The sequence below is a fragment of the Aquarana catesbeiana genome, linkage group LG09 (assembly GCF_042186555.1).
Source record: "Aquarana catesbeiana isolate 2022-GZ linkage group LG09, ASM4218655v1, whole genome shotgun sequence".
Lineage (NCBI taxonomy): Eukaryota > Metazoa > Chordata > Amphibia > Anura > Ranidae > Aquarana > Aquarana catesbeiana.
This window is the reverse complement of record NC_133332.1, coordinates 219,977,870-219,993,970: the sequence shown is the minus strand read 5'-3', so window position 1 is coordinate 219,993,970 and position 16,101 is coordinate 219,977,870. Positions and strand designations below refer to the sequence as shown.

At 37.9% G+C, this 16,101-nt stretch overlaps 1 protein-coding gene across 1 annotated transcript in view; it reads right to left on the bottom strand.

Annotated features, from left to right (window-relative positions):
• LOC141108280 (ficolin-2-like) overlaps positions 1 to 9,808 on the bottom strand; it is a 173,002-nt gene extending 163,194 nt beyond the window's left edge. Inside the window, exon 1 of the mRNA XM_073599746.1 lies at positions 9,674 to 9,808. The gene's annotated coding sequence lies outside the window, so the exon portion shown is untranslated. The remainder of the gene's footprint in view (positions 1 to 9,673) is intronic.
• Positions 9,809 to 16,101: the final 6,293 nt, after the last annotated feature.

The following is a 16,101-nucleotide window of genomic DNA, read 5'->3' as shown; positions in this document are numbered from 1 at the left end:
GTCGCTCGTTACCCCTGTAGGGGTGTTCATCTTTGGTGAGTGGGGTATCATTGGGGGGTGAGCACCTAAAGTCACTCCTGAAGTGTAAAGCACTGAAGTCACTGCAGTGTGTCCATAAGAATATAATTAACAGCATACATAGTGTTGAACTTTGTCTTCTCTATATGGTCGTTAATGGATGACCCCCTGCATGGACTTTTTAGAAACTAATGTTTAGTGTATATGTAGTTTCATGGCTACTGTACGTTCTTTTATATAATTGGCAGCTAACTAACGAGGAGGGTGTCAACAGGGTGTCACTAAAAGCTATTTATGTTTCACAATAAGCTGTTGGGGTTCACATATGGTATGGTGTCCCAATACTTTTGGAGATTGTAGGAATTATTTTATACACATATGATAATGTTACACGGAGATTAATACTTTATACACTTGTAATTAATTATTATTTTTTAACACTTTATCAACACCCCTGGCGCCATTTTGTCCCAAAACTTTTGAGTTCTGAGGAAATATATATCTATTTTTGTTTTGCTATATCACTGATATATTCCTTCACTTTATTTTTATTATTACATTTACTCACTGGGAGCACTTCATTTAAACTTTATTTTCCACTGTAGCAGGAGTGTCGTATGCGCTGAGACTACGGCATCTGCTCTTTGCTACTGATCTGTTTGGACCCTTTTTGGGTCACTTTTTGCACAATCAGTGTAATTGCACCTTTGTTACATAGTTTGGGTTCACCTATTATGTAGTATACTATACCCAATCACACTTAGGGCAGCGCCGTTTTTTTCCCTTATTATCTTATTCCCCCAGAGGACCCTCACCCCGGAGAAGAGGGTTTTTAATTACCAGCTGGCCAGAACCAGAAGAGTCATGGAGAATGCCTTTGGGATAATGGCCAGCCGGTTCCGCCTATTTCTTACAGCAATAAATATGGCGGAGTACAAACTGAACCACATAGTTCTAGCATGCTGCATACTTCACAACTTTTTAAAGAGAAATGCTCCAAATTATGTTGCCTCAGTTGGGCCTGAGGCCGGACTTCCAGAAAATACAATGACGGCCCTGGAAGCTGGCCGTCCTGGCTTGCCCCCCCAAAGCGCCCCTGAAGTGCGTCAAAAATATGTAGATTATTTTACGGGTAGGGGGGCCATTGCTATGCCAGCAAATTTGTAAATATTTTCGATATTAAAAAAAAAAAAATTATCTGATAAAATCTTGATTTTGATTTACTGCTTGTGTTTCTTTTAGCTGTCTCCTAGGTTCTCCTAGTGTACTTGTGCCAAGTGTTTTTTTTCCTTATTAAATAACACCCATTGTCACTGTAAACACCAACCTAATACAAAAACTGGTATTGAGCATTGAAAGAAGAAGCCACATATTGTTGAGTATAAAACCTTTTACTCCGTGTACTTTCACATGTGCGTTGTAAAACTTTTTTTTTTTTTTTTTTTTTTAAATCTTGTTTTTCTAAAGTTTTACCTTGAAAATATTTTTTTAGTACATAAACAGGCATGTTTCAAAACATAACATACACAACTCAGGAACTTACAAAGTTCAACATTGAAAAACTGAAGGCAATATCAGACATTATAGTGTCAAAAATGTGTTGATATTGCCTTCATCAGATGGGGTGATGTCACTCCTGTAAAAGCCAAATTTTGAAGATGCACACAAATTGGGAGTCAAACTGGGGATTTCCCCCCTGATCCCATGCCTAATGTCAAAATGTGCTATCTCCCATCATGGGGGATCAATGGATGGTTTTGGGGGTGCAACCCACAAAAGGCGTACATTGATATCCCCTGATGGCAGATAGCACATGTTGACACACTGTGTGCATCTTCGAAATTTGGCTTTTAAAATACGTCAAAAATTTTAAAAAATTGGTCACAAAAAATATAAAATGGTGCCATTTTGTTATTTAGATTCTTCCTAGTACATCAATCAAGTTCTTCAGTTTTTATTCAACCTCATTTGTTTTTTGCTTGATGATGTCTAAATCCCGACTACAAAACATTATGCCCTGGATTAGCCTTTGTGCGCTGTCACTGGTGAAATGAGGAGATTGTTCTTCTACAACATGTACATCATCTAAAAGAAAAAATACACACCATGTATTACAAATATGCAGGCATACTGTACATCTATTACCTGAATCTGTGGTCTCAGACACTCACCTGTTGTGGTGACAATTTCAACCACCTCTCCTTCCTCCACATCCTCTGGTTGTGGTGTCCTCTGTTCCCCTTCTTCAGGAGGTGGGGGGTTCCTGGTATCCTCAGACGTCCGGAGTCTTTTCTCCCCTATGAGAATGAAACAAAAGGTATACTTAGCACACCGATATTTGAGGCCAGAAATAGGAATATGAAACATTGCTTGGAAGTGGGGTACAATTGTCTGTTTTGGCAGAGTTCCAAGCTGACGACATGATTTTTTCCCTTACCAAAGCTGAAACACTTACCTTTTTGGAGTACCTGTGTGGGACCCCCTAAAAAGTTTGTTCTTGTGTCCCACACTAGTGCTCCTGAGTCCAGATGTGTAAACAGCTGCTGATTGTGCTCTCCTTACATTACACTGAATTGCAATTCTTTCTAGTTTCAAACAGATTTAGACAACAATGTTCTCAACTTCTTTTAACACAAATTAGCATGACCAAATGTAGTTAACCCTGTATCTGCCAAAAACATTGTATTTAGTTGGCAAACGAACAATGTTTACTGCGACCGATTACTGTGCCCACGAACATGAAAGTAGCCATTTTAAGCTGTACAACAGTAAAGAAAAGCACATGGAGCAGCATGCAAGTAATAATAGGAACACACGACAACTACTTACTTTTTAGAAGCACTTTCTTGATCCTTCTGTACTGATCCTTCTCCCTCAATTTCAGGTCTGACCAGCATTTCCTCAATTGCTCCTTGGATCGTCGTACCCCAAAATTCCTGTGCAGACTCTTCACAACTTTAGACATGATCTTGGCCTTTCTCACATTTGGGTTTAGGTAAGGTCCATACTTCCATAGTCGGCCCTCTTCAAGATGTCCACCATCTCCACCATCTCTACAAAGGCCATATTTGATGCCTTAACTCTCCTGTGGGATTGTGACAATTCTGGCTCTGGGCTTTCCTCCTTGTTACTGCTATTACGCACCTGCTGTGTCTCCGCCATATTCCTCTCCCACTGCAACAAAAGAGAAGGGGCAGGTGACGCGGGCGGAGTTTCACGCATGCGCAGTGTATATAACGCTAACACGCGTGTGTCGTACGTACGATCTGTGAGTGGAGGAAGTGCCGATCGTGAGAACTAAGGTAACTTTTTGACTTGGGACATCAGTGGCCTATACTGATTCGAGATTGAGGCCTATATTGGGATAAGATTAGGAGCGTTTAGCCTGATATTAGTGTTTTTGTCTTGTGTTTTGTCTTGCAGCAAATATGAAACAATTCAAAGACCCGGAATTCATGGGCCAGTTCATAGACAGATACAGGGATATGAGAAATTTGTGGGAGGTTAAAAACCCCTTATATCGAAATAAACCAGCTATGAAGGCATCACTGGAGAAACTGCTGCAATTTGTGAAGACGCAGGTCCCCGACGCAGACATCGAGTTTGTTAAGAAGAAAATTGGTAGCTTGAGAAGCACGTATAGGAAGGAGTTTAATAAGGTCCAGGCTTCCATGAAATCAGGAGCAGCAGCAAAGGATGTGTATGTACCCAGTCTGTGGTACTACAACAGGATGAGGTTTCTGGAAGACTAGATTGAAGCCAGGGAATCACTTTCTACACTTCCATTCACCCTTCCCTCAACCCCAGCTGAGGCTTCCGAGGACCAACCTGGGCCTTCCATCCTGGAAGAAGTTGAGGAGCCCAGCTGGAGCCAGGTATAGTATTTTTGAACATATTTATTGTCCGAAAATTAGTGTTGTTAACTAGATGTTATTATTGATAACAAATGAATGATTGAACAAAAAGTGTTTGACATATCAATAGACAGTAGGGGCCAAAAATGATTGGAGGCAAGAGTGAAAAATGCTGGGCTCAGAATCAGTGGCGTATCTGGGGTATGGCAGCCATGGCAAGTGCCATGGGCGCCATGGGGGGGGGGCGGCAAAAAGCCACCCCCGCACGAAAAAAACTTCACCCGTCCTCCCACGGCCGCCTCCCGCACCCATGTAGCTCCCGGCGCCGCGGCTGGCCTGCAGGAGCACGGCGCCGGCACAGCAATTGCTTCTTGGCCTGGGGAGGGGACTGACAGGCGCCTCCATTATGGATTACGGCTGATGACTGGCCAGACCGGATCCACGTAGGGTAGGGTAACAGTGTCGGAGGTGGAGCCTAATGCTCCGCCCACCCTCCTCTGCGCGGCATCATCTTCTCCACGGAGGAGCGGGGAATGTGACATGAGGTGAGGAGGAGAAGGAATGGTTGAGGGCCCGACCGGAAACCCCCAGCAGCAGCACCAAGGCTAGCAGCCAGGTACTACTTCTTGATCGTGATCATATTCATGTGTGTGGGCCAACTGCCAACCAGAAGCAAGCAGCAAAATATAGTGCTCAGTGGATTAAATAGATATGCATAGCCATAGATGTCATAAATAAACTGTAATAAAGGGATTTGTGAACAGTTGTTGCACAAATCACTTTATTAATGATATCTATGTATGTTTATAATTTATTTAATCCATATTGAGCACTATATTTGATTGTTTGCTTGGACCTGGCACACACACACAATCGCACGTGATGATGGCTTAAGTCATCATCATGTGCAATTGTGCGTGTGTGTCAGGCATCAAATATAGTGCGCAATATGGATTAAATAAATTATAAATATGCATAGACATAGATATCATTAATAAAGTGTAATAAAGTGATTTGTGCAACAAGCTCATTGAACAGTCCACATTCAGTGAAAGTTCATGCACTGCAAACTTTGCAGTGCATGAACTTTCACTGAATGCGGACTGTTCAATGAGCAGGGGCGGACAGACCCATCGGGCACTCGGGCACTGGCCTGGGGCCATTAGGGGGGGGCCCATAAGAGGCTCTGCAAGACTGCAACACATAGAGTCTAGCACGGGCAGCGGCTGTAATAGGACCTCTCGCGGCACGCTGCTCCTCGCCGGCCCCTTCTTCCCTCCCAGGTGCTTGTACTGTATATTACATCACCTGGGACAGACGAGAAGAGAGGAGGGGCCGGCGGGCAGCAGCGTGCCGCGAGAGGTCCTATTATTACAGGCATTAGGTAAGGCTGTGCACTTTTTATTTTTTACAGGAGTCTAGAGACACCAGTGCCACCACCATCGGCAGCCAGTACAGATCTAGGGGGCCTGGGCTCCAACAGGACCGCAGGAGGCCCCATGATACTCTCCTGGTCCCCCCAACGGTGTCCCCACCCCCACGCAGTGTCCCCACCCACATGCAGTGTCCCCACACTTGCATCCCTCTGTATCCCCTGTTCGCACTGCATCCCTCTCTGTCCTCATAACACTGCATCCCACTGTCTGTGCCCAGCATCCCTCTCTGTCCTTGTCACACTGTATCCCTCCCTATCCCTGGCTTCCATCTCTGTCACCAGTGTCCCTCTCTGTCCTCATCGCACTGCGTCCCTCTCTGTCCCCAGTGTCCCTCCCTCTCCCTGGTTACCTGAAAGATGGGTTTCAAATGTTTTGACAGGGGCGCAGTTTCAGTGCTTGCCATAGCCGCCATTTTCACTAGATACGCCTCTGCTCAGAGTGATAGTCTTTCCTATTTATTAACATTCAATGAGTTGAAAATCGTGTGTGATTGATGAACCAAAAACTAAAACTATGTCCCTTTTTCATACACAGGAAGACCTCAGCCAGGACGAGGCTCTGGAATGTGGCAGACAGGAGGAGGCGGGGGTAAGTGTCAGCCAAGAGGTGGCCAGGCCCAGTAGCCTCACCCAATCAGGCATGTACTGGCCATTGAAACTACCGGGAAACGGGCCGATGGCTCAGTGGGCCTGTTTCAGTGACAGACAGCCTGTCAAAATAATGGATGAGCAGCCCGTGCAGCCATTATTTTGAGCACTGCTGTACTTCTGGCCCTACCATGGGACCGAGGCGGCAATTCAGGGGTGGACTGGCCCAGGATGGTGGGAGCTTGCTGGAGGCTTTAGTGTTTCACTGCCCACCACCTGTAGCACAGAGCACTTCCTTTGCCGCTGCGATAGTTTACGGAAAGGTCACACTGGTGGGCGGGGAAGTTCTCCAACGGCCGCTGCCGCTCCATCCACCGGATCATCCCTGATGTCAGTGCGTGGGCAGCGGGTGACAACCGGCTCGGTGCAGCTGCCCTAGAGGAGGGGATTCACACACTGCTCCTGAGCCAGCTTGTGACACACACTGCTTCTCCCGCCCCTCTCTCCCTGCCCATGCGTTGCATCTATGAAGAGCAAGAGGGATCGGGAAGATTAAACAAGCAGCCGACAGCCACATTCAAGCCCCCCCCCACCATTCAAGTGAGTGAGCTGGGCCCTGACCAGACCCGGACCCCTCTCTCCCTCCTCTCTCTCTACCTCTTTGCCCCCTTCTCTCTCTGCCCCTCCTCTCTCTGCCTCTCTACCCCCTTCTCTCTCTCTGCCTCGTTCCATCTCTCTGCCCCTCTCTCTCTCTCTGCCCCATCTCTGTTTGCCCCTTCTCTCTCTCTGTGTGGCAGGCGCAGCACTATGAAGTGCCTTATGCGCTGTGGCATTAGAAGAATTTTAATCTCTGACCTTTTAGTCCAAACAAGACTATCTGTTACTTTATTATTCCTCTAGCACTGTTCTATGGAAGCAGTAGGTTTAAAGAGCACACCAAACCTCTATGATAATGCATTTGGGTGGCAAAAATTTGAATGCAATCTATACACTGGGGGGAGAACCTCTGGGAGAATCTAGGATGGAAAAGGACCTGGGGGTCCTAGTAGATGATAGGCTCAGCAATGGCATGCAACGCCAAGCTGCTGCTAACAAAGCAAACAGAATATTGGCATGCATTAAAAAGGGGATCAACTCCAGAGATAAGACGATAATTCTCCCGCTCTACAAGACTCTGGTCCAGCCACACCTAGAGTATGCTGTTCAGTTCTGGGCACCAGTCCTCAGGAAGGATGTACTAGAAATGGAGCGAGTACAAAGAAGGGCAACAAAGCTAATAAAGGGCCTGGAAGATCTTAGTTATGAGGAAAGGTTGCGAGCACTGAACTTATTCTCTCTGGAGAAGAGACACTTGAGAGGGGATATGACTTCAATATACAAATACTGTACTGGTGATCCCACAATAGGGATAAAACTTTTTCGCAGAAGAGAGTTTAACAAGACTTGTGGTAACGCATTAAAATTAGAAGAAAAGAGGTTTAACCTTAAAGTGGAGTTCCACCCAAAAGTGGAACTTCCACTCATCGGATTCCTCCCCCCCTCCGGTGTCACAGTTGGCACCTTTCAGGGGGGAGGGGGGTGCAGATACCTGTATATTACAGGTATCTGTACCCACTTCCGGCGTAGATAGCCGCAGAATCTGCGGTTATTTACGCCACATCCTGTTCCCACCCCCCGCTGTCTGCTGGGAAACACACGGGTCCCAGAGACAGCAGGGACCAGCCGTATTGCGCTGCGTGACTCGCGCATGCGCAGTAGGGAACCGGGAAGTGAAGCCGCACGGCTTCACTTCCTGATTCCCTTCCCGAAGATGGAGGCGGCAGCACCCGAGCACCGAGAGACGGTTCGGCCTCGGGTGCCGACATCGCGGGCGCCCTGGACAGGTAAGTGTCCATGTTTTAAAAGTCAGCAGCTGCAGTATTTGTAGCTGCTGACTTTTAAAAAAAAAAAATTTCGGCGGAGCTCCGCTTTAACCACTTCAAGACCGCCGCACGACTATATATGTCCAAACTTTGAACGGGGATATCGTTGTTATGGCAGCAGCTAGCTGCCATAACCCCGGTATCCCCGTTTTCGTGCGGCGGCCGTTTTTCAGATAAAAGTGGTCCCTGCAGCGGATTCTCCGCAAGATCACTTTTATCGGTGGTGGGAGAGGGCCCCCCCCGCCGCGATCCGGTGCCCTCCGCCGCTTACCGGAGCCGTCGGTGGCGGCGGAGGCGATCGCGTCCTGTCCTGTGGTGTGTCTGGAGACAAGTGAGGCCAAGGTGGCGCTCACTCGTCTCCAATACACTGCTGGGCGGAAGCGACGTCAATACGTTACTTCCGTCCACGCCTCTTAAAGGCACATTTTTTCAAATGTAATTTTTCTAAATGACTTTTTTTTTTTTTATTGCATTTTAGTGTAAATATGAGATCTGAGGTCTTTTTGACCCCAGATCTCATATTTAAGAGGTCCTGCCATGCTTTTTTCTATTACAAGGGATGTTTACACCATTTTTTTTTTAAACAGTGTAAAAATAAAATAAAATAAAAAAAAAAAAAAAAAAAAATTTTTAAAACCCCCCTGTCCCGACGAGCTCGCGCGCAGAAGCGAACGCATACGCGAGTAGCGCCCACATATTAAAACGGTGGTCAAACCACACATGTGAGGTATCGCCATGACCGGTAGAGCGAGAGCAATAATTCTAGCCCTAGACCTCCTCTGTACCGCAAAATATGCAACCTGTAGAATTTTTTAAACGTCGCCTATGGAGATTTTTGAGGGTAAAAGTTTGCCGCCATTCCACGAGCGGGCGCAATTTTCAAGCGTGACATGTTGGGTATCAATCAATTTACTCGGCGTAAAATTATCTTTCATAATATAAAAAAAAATTGGGCTAACTTTACTGTTGTCTTTTTTTTTTATTCAAAAACTGAATTTTTTCCAAAAAAAGTGCGCTTTTAAGACCACTGCGCAAATACGGTGCAAAAAAAAGTATTGCAATGACCGCCATTTTATTCTCTAGGGTGTTAGAAGAAAAACCATATATAATGTTTGGGGGTTCTAAGTAATTTTCTAGCAGAAAAACCTGTTTTAAACATGTAAACACCTAAAATCCAAAACGAGGCTGGTCCTTAAGTGGTTAAACTACGTAGAGGGTTCTTTACTGTAAGAGTGGCAAGGATGTGGAATTCCCTTACACAGGCGGTGGTCTCAGCAGGGAGCATCGATAGCTTCAAGAAACTATTAGATAAGCACCTGAATGACCGCAACATACAGGGATATACAATGTAATACTGACACATAATCACACATAGGTTGGACTTGATAGACTTGTGTCTTTTTTCAACCTCACCTACTATGTAACTATATATCTTCTTTATTAACTTCAGCTTTTCTTCATATATAACACTGACAATTTAGCAGCAGGCAGTGCATGTACACACATGTGTTGAATAAAGTATAACAAAAAGGTCGGTTCAACTGTTCGATCTTGTCATTCTACATAAAATGGTAGATGTATTTCTCTCTTCAGTATCTGTACTTTCACTTTAAAATACCTTAAGACACTTTATGCTCTCTCAGAGGTATACCTGAGGCTTAAGAAATAGTTTTACTAGTTTGATATTGCAATTTGCAGTTTGCACGCTTGTTTGAACGTTTGCTATGATGTTTGAAGGTTTGTTTGCTTGTTTGAACGTTTGTTTGCTGGAACTAGAAGTGAACACATAACTAGTTCAGTATACAGTTCTAATCACATTATTTAACAATAGTAACATATATAACTGTATTAAATACCTATTTTGGCCACTTGCTTCCATAAAACTGAACTCCGGCTGGATCTGCAATCTGTTCAGGTCCACTCTCTCTGATGTAGTGAGATCTAGCAATGTGCTGGGTAATTTCCAGACAAAATAATAGGTGTAAGGCTGGCTGTGATTGGCCAAGACTCTTGCTTAGTGTAAGATTGGCTGTGATTGGCCAAAACTCCTGAGAGTCACAAAAGGGTTAACTCTATGCTTTCTGGTTTTCAATTCTACTGTGTCTTTGAGCTTACCTTTACTGTCATATAATGAATCCTAAAAGGGGACGTACTAAACTGCATATTGGGATGATGGGATGATTGGATTATTGGCTGCAATACTGAGAACTCTCACTAGATGTCAGTGTACCATATACACATATATATGGTAATGACTCTGTTGTTTCTCAAAATATGTTATTCTTTACTGCAGTGCTTGATACAATGTTGCAAGAAGCAGTTGCTAATGTTTAACTCTTCACTTGCTGATATATATACAGCTGTACAACAGTTGCTGATATATATGCAGCTGTACAACAGGATACAGAAGTAATATAAAAATTACATTTGACCTGTTTTTAATGGGAATATGGGTAGAATTATTATTGCTCATGGGGATTATTGGAGGAATATCATGTTAACACCCGACAATGAACATATTGAATTAACAATAATAATATGCATATACTTTTTCTACATAGGGATTATGGGTGGAATATTGTAGTTAGACATACATAGGAATATATTAAACCTATTTCTGATATAAATATGTATATAATTATTTTTCTACATGGGGCTTATTGGTGGAATATTGTTTATAAATATACATAGCAACATATTAAACCCATTTCTGATGAGAAAATGCATATAATTATTTTTCTACATGGGGATTATTGGTGGAATATTGTTTAAAAATATACATAGCAACATATTAAACCCATTTCCAATGAGAATATGCATATAATTATATTTCTACACGGTAATTATTGGTGGAATATTGTTTATAAATATACATAGCAACATATTTAACCCATTTATGATATGAAGATGCATGTAATTATTTTTCTACATGGGGATTATTGGTGGAATATTGTTTATAAATATACATAGCAACATATTAAACCAATTTCCAATGAGAATATGCATATAATTATATTTCTACATGTGGATTATTGGTGGAATATTGCTTATAAATATACATAGCAACAAATTAAACCCATTTCTAAAGAGAATATGCATATAATGATTTTTCTACATGGGGATTATTGGTGGAATATTGTTTATAAATATACATAGCAACATATTAAACCCATTTCTGATGAGAATATGCATATAATTATAATTCTACATGGGGATTATTGGTGGAATATTGTTTATAAATATACATAGCAACATATTAAACCCATTTCTGATGAGAATATGCATATAATTATTTTTCTACATGGGGATTATTGGTGGAATATTGTTTAAAAATATACATAGCAACATATTAAACCCATTTCCAATGAGAATATGCATATAATTATATTTCTACATGTGGATTATTGGTGGAATATTGTTTATAAATATACATAGCAACATATTAAACCCATTTCTAAAGAGAATATGCATATAATTATTTTTCTACATGGGGATTATTGGTGAAATATTGTTTAAAAATGTACATAGCAACATAATAAACCCATTTCTAATGAGAATATGCATATAATTATAATTCTACATGGGGATTATTGGTGGAATATTGCTTATAAATATACATAGCAACATATTTAACCCATTTATGATATGAAGATGCATGTAATTATTTTTCTACATGGGGATTATTGGTGGAATATTGTTTATAAATATACATAGCAGCATATTAAACCCATTTCTGATGAGAATATGCATATAATTATAATTCTACATGGGGATTATTGGTGGAATATTGCTTATAAATATACATAGCAACATATTAAACCCATTTCAGATGAGAAAATGCATATAATTATTTTTCTACATGGGGATTATTGGTGGAATATTGTTTAAAAATATACATAGCAACATATTAAACCCATTTCCAATGAGAATATGCATATAATTATATTTCTACATGTGGATTATTGGTGGAATATTGTTTATAAATATACATAGCAACATATTAAACCCATTTCTAAAGAGAATATGCATATAATTATTTTTCTACATGGGGATTATTGGTGGAATATTGTTTAAAAATATACATAGCAACATATTAAACCCATTTCTAATGAGAATATGGATATAATTATATTTCTACATGTGGATTATTGGTGGAATATTGTTTATAAATATACATAGCAACATATTAAACCCCTTTCTGATGAGAATATGCATATAATTATTTTTCTACATGGGGATTATTGGTGGAATATTGTTTAAAAATATACATAGCAACATATTAAACCCATTTCCAATGAGAATATGCATATAATTATATTTCTACACGGTAATTATTGGTGGAATATTGTTTATAAATATACATAGCAACATATTAAACCCATTTCTAAAGAGAATATGCATATAATGATTTATCTACATGGGGATTATTGGTGGAATATTGTTTATAAATATACATAGCAACATATTAAACCCATTTCTGATGAGAATATGCATATAATTATAATTCTACATGGGGATTATTGGTGGAATATTGCTTATAAATATACATAGCAACATATTAAACCCATTTCTGATGAGAAAATGCATATAATTATTTTTCTACATGGAGATTATTGGTGTAATATTGTTTATAAGTATACATAGCAACATATTAAACCCATTTCTGATGAGAATATGCATGTAATTATTTTTCTACATAGGGATTATTGGTGGAATATTGTTTATAAATATACATAGCAACATATTAAACCCATTTCTGATGAGAATATGCATATAATTATTTTTCTACATGGGGATTATTGGTCGAATATTGTTTAGAAATATACATAGCAACATATTAAACCCATTTCTAATGAGAATATGCATATAATTATAATTCTACATGGGGATTATTGGTGGAATATTGCTTATAAATATAGATAGCAACATATTTAACCCATTTATGATATGAAGATGCATGTAATTATTTTTCTACATGGGGATTATTGGTGGAATATTGTTTATAAATATACATAGCAACATATTAAACCCCTTTCTGATGAGAATATGCATATAATTATTTTTCTACATGGGGATTATTGGTGGAATATTGTTTAAAAATATACATAGCAACATATTAAACCCATTTCCAATGAGAATATGCATATAATTATATTTCTACACGGTAATTATTGGTGGAATATTGTTTATAAATATACATAGCAACATATTAAACCCATTTCTAAAGAGAATATGCATATAATGATTTATCTACATGGGGATTATTGGTGGAATATTGTTTATAAATATACATAGCAACATATTAAACCCATTTCTGATGAGAATATGCATATAATTATAATTCTACATGGGGATTATTGGTGGAATATTGCTTATAAATATACATAGCAACATATTAAACCCATTTCTGATGAGAAAATGCATATAATTATTTTTCTACATGGAGATTATTGGTGTAATATTGTTTATAAGTATACATAGCAACATATTAAACCCATTTCTGATGAGAATATGCATGTAATTATTTTTCTACATAGGGATTATTGGTGGAATATTGTTTATAAATATACATAGCAACATATTAAACCCATTTCTGATGAGAATATGCATATAATTATTTTTCTACATGGGGATTATTGGTCGAATATTGTTTAGAAATATACATAGCAACATATTAAACCCATTTCTAATGAGAATATGCATATAATTATAATTCTACATGGGGATTATTGGTGGAATATTGCTTATAAATATAGATAGCAACATATTTAACCCATTTATGATATGAAGATGCATGTAATTATTTTTCTACATGGGGATTATTGGTGGAATATTGTTTATAAATATACATAGCAACATATTAAACCCATTTCCAATGAGAATATGCATATAATTATATTTCTACATGTGGATTATTGGTGGAATATGGTTTATAAATATACATAGCAACATTTTAAACCCATTTCTAAAGAGAATATGCATATAATTATTTTTCTACATGGGGATTATTGGTGGAATATTGTTTAAAAATGTACATAGCAACATAATAAACCCATTTCTAATGAGAATATGCATATAATTATAATTCTACATGGGGATTATTGGTGGAATATTGCTTATAAATATACATAGCAACATATTTAACCCATTTATGATATGAAGATGCATGTAATTATTTTTCTACATGGGGATTATTGGTGGAATATTGTTTATAAATATACATAGCAGCATATTAAACCCATTTCTGATGAGAATATGCATATAATTATAATTCTACATGGGGATTATTGGTGAAATATTGCTTATAAATATACATAGCAACATATTAAACCCATTTCTGTTGAGAAAATGCATATAATTATTTTTCTACATGGGGATTATTGGTGGAATATTGTTTAAAAATATACATAGCAACATATTAAACCCATTTCCAATGAGAATATGCATATAATTATTTTTCTACATGGGGATTATTGGTGGAATATTGTTTAAAAATGTACATAGCAACATAATAAACCCATTTCTAATGAGAATATGCATATAATTATAGTTCTACATGGGGATTATTGGTGGAATATTGCTTATAAATATACATAGCAACATATTTAACCCATTTATGATATTAAGATGCATGTAATTATTTTTCTACATGGGGATTATTGGTGGAATATTGTTTATAAATATACATAGCAGCATATTAAACCCATTTCTGATGAGAATATGCATATAATTATAATTTTACATGGGGATTATTGGTGGAATATTGCTTATAAATATACATAGCAACATATTAAACCCATTTCAGATGAGAAAATGCATATAATTATTTTTCTACATGGGGATTATTGGTGGAATATTGTTTATAAATATACATAGCAACATATTAAACCCATTTATAAAGAGAATATGCATACAATTATAATTCTACATGGGGATTATTGGTGGAATATTGCTTATAAATATACATAGCAACATATTAAACCCATTTATGATATGAAGATGCATGTAATTATTTTTCTACATGGGGATGATTGGTGGAATATTGTTTATAAATATACATAGCAACATATTAAACCCATTTCTGATGAGAATATGCATATAATTATTTTTCTACATGGGGATTATTGGTGGAATATTGTTTATAAATATACATAGCATGTATACTTATAAACAATATTCCGCCAATAATCTCCATGTAGAAAAATAATTATATGCATTTTCTCATCAGAAATGGGTTTAATATGTTGCTATGTATATTTATAAGCAATATTCCACCAATAATCCCCATGTAGAAAAATAATTATATGCATATTCTCTTTAGAAATGGGTTTAATATGTTGCTATGTATATTTATAAACAATATTCCACCAATAATCCACATGTAGAAATATAATTATATGCATATTCTCTTTGGAAATTGGTTTAATATGTTGCTATGTATATTTTTAAACAATATTCCACCAATAATCCCCATGTAGAAAAATAATTATATGCATATTCTCATCAGAAATGGGTTTAATATGTTGCTATGTATATTTATAAGCAATATTCCACCAATAATCCCCATGTAGAATTATATGCATATTCTCATCAGAAATGGGTTTAATATGTTGCTATGTATATTTATAAACAATATTCCACCAATAATCCCCATGTAGAAAAATAATTATATGCATATTCTCTTTAGAAATGGGTTTAATATGTTGCTATGTATATTTATAAACAATATTCCACCAATAATCCACATGTAGAAATATAATTATATGCATATTCTCATTGGAAATGGGTTTAATATGTTGCTATGTATATTTTTAAACAATATTCCATCAATAATCCCCATGTAGAAAAATAATTATATGCATATTCTCTTTAGAAATGGGTTTAATATGTTGCTATTTATATTTATAAACAATATTCCACCAATAATCCCCATGTAGAATTATAATTATATGCATATTCTCATCAGAAATGGGTTTAATATGTTGCTATGTATATTTATAAACAATATTCCACCAATAATCCCCATGTAGAAAAATCATTATATGCATATTCTCTTTAGAAATGGGTTTAATATGTTGCTATGTATATTTATAAACAATATTCCACCAATAATCCCCATGTAGAAAAATAATTACATGCATCTTCATATCATAAATGGGTTAAATATGTTGCTATCTATATTTATAAGCAATATTCCACCAATAATTCCCATGTAGAATTATAATTATATGCATATTCTCATTAGAAATGGGTTTAATATGTTGCTATGTATATTTCTAAACAA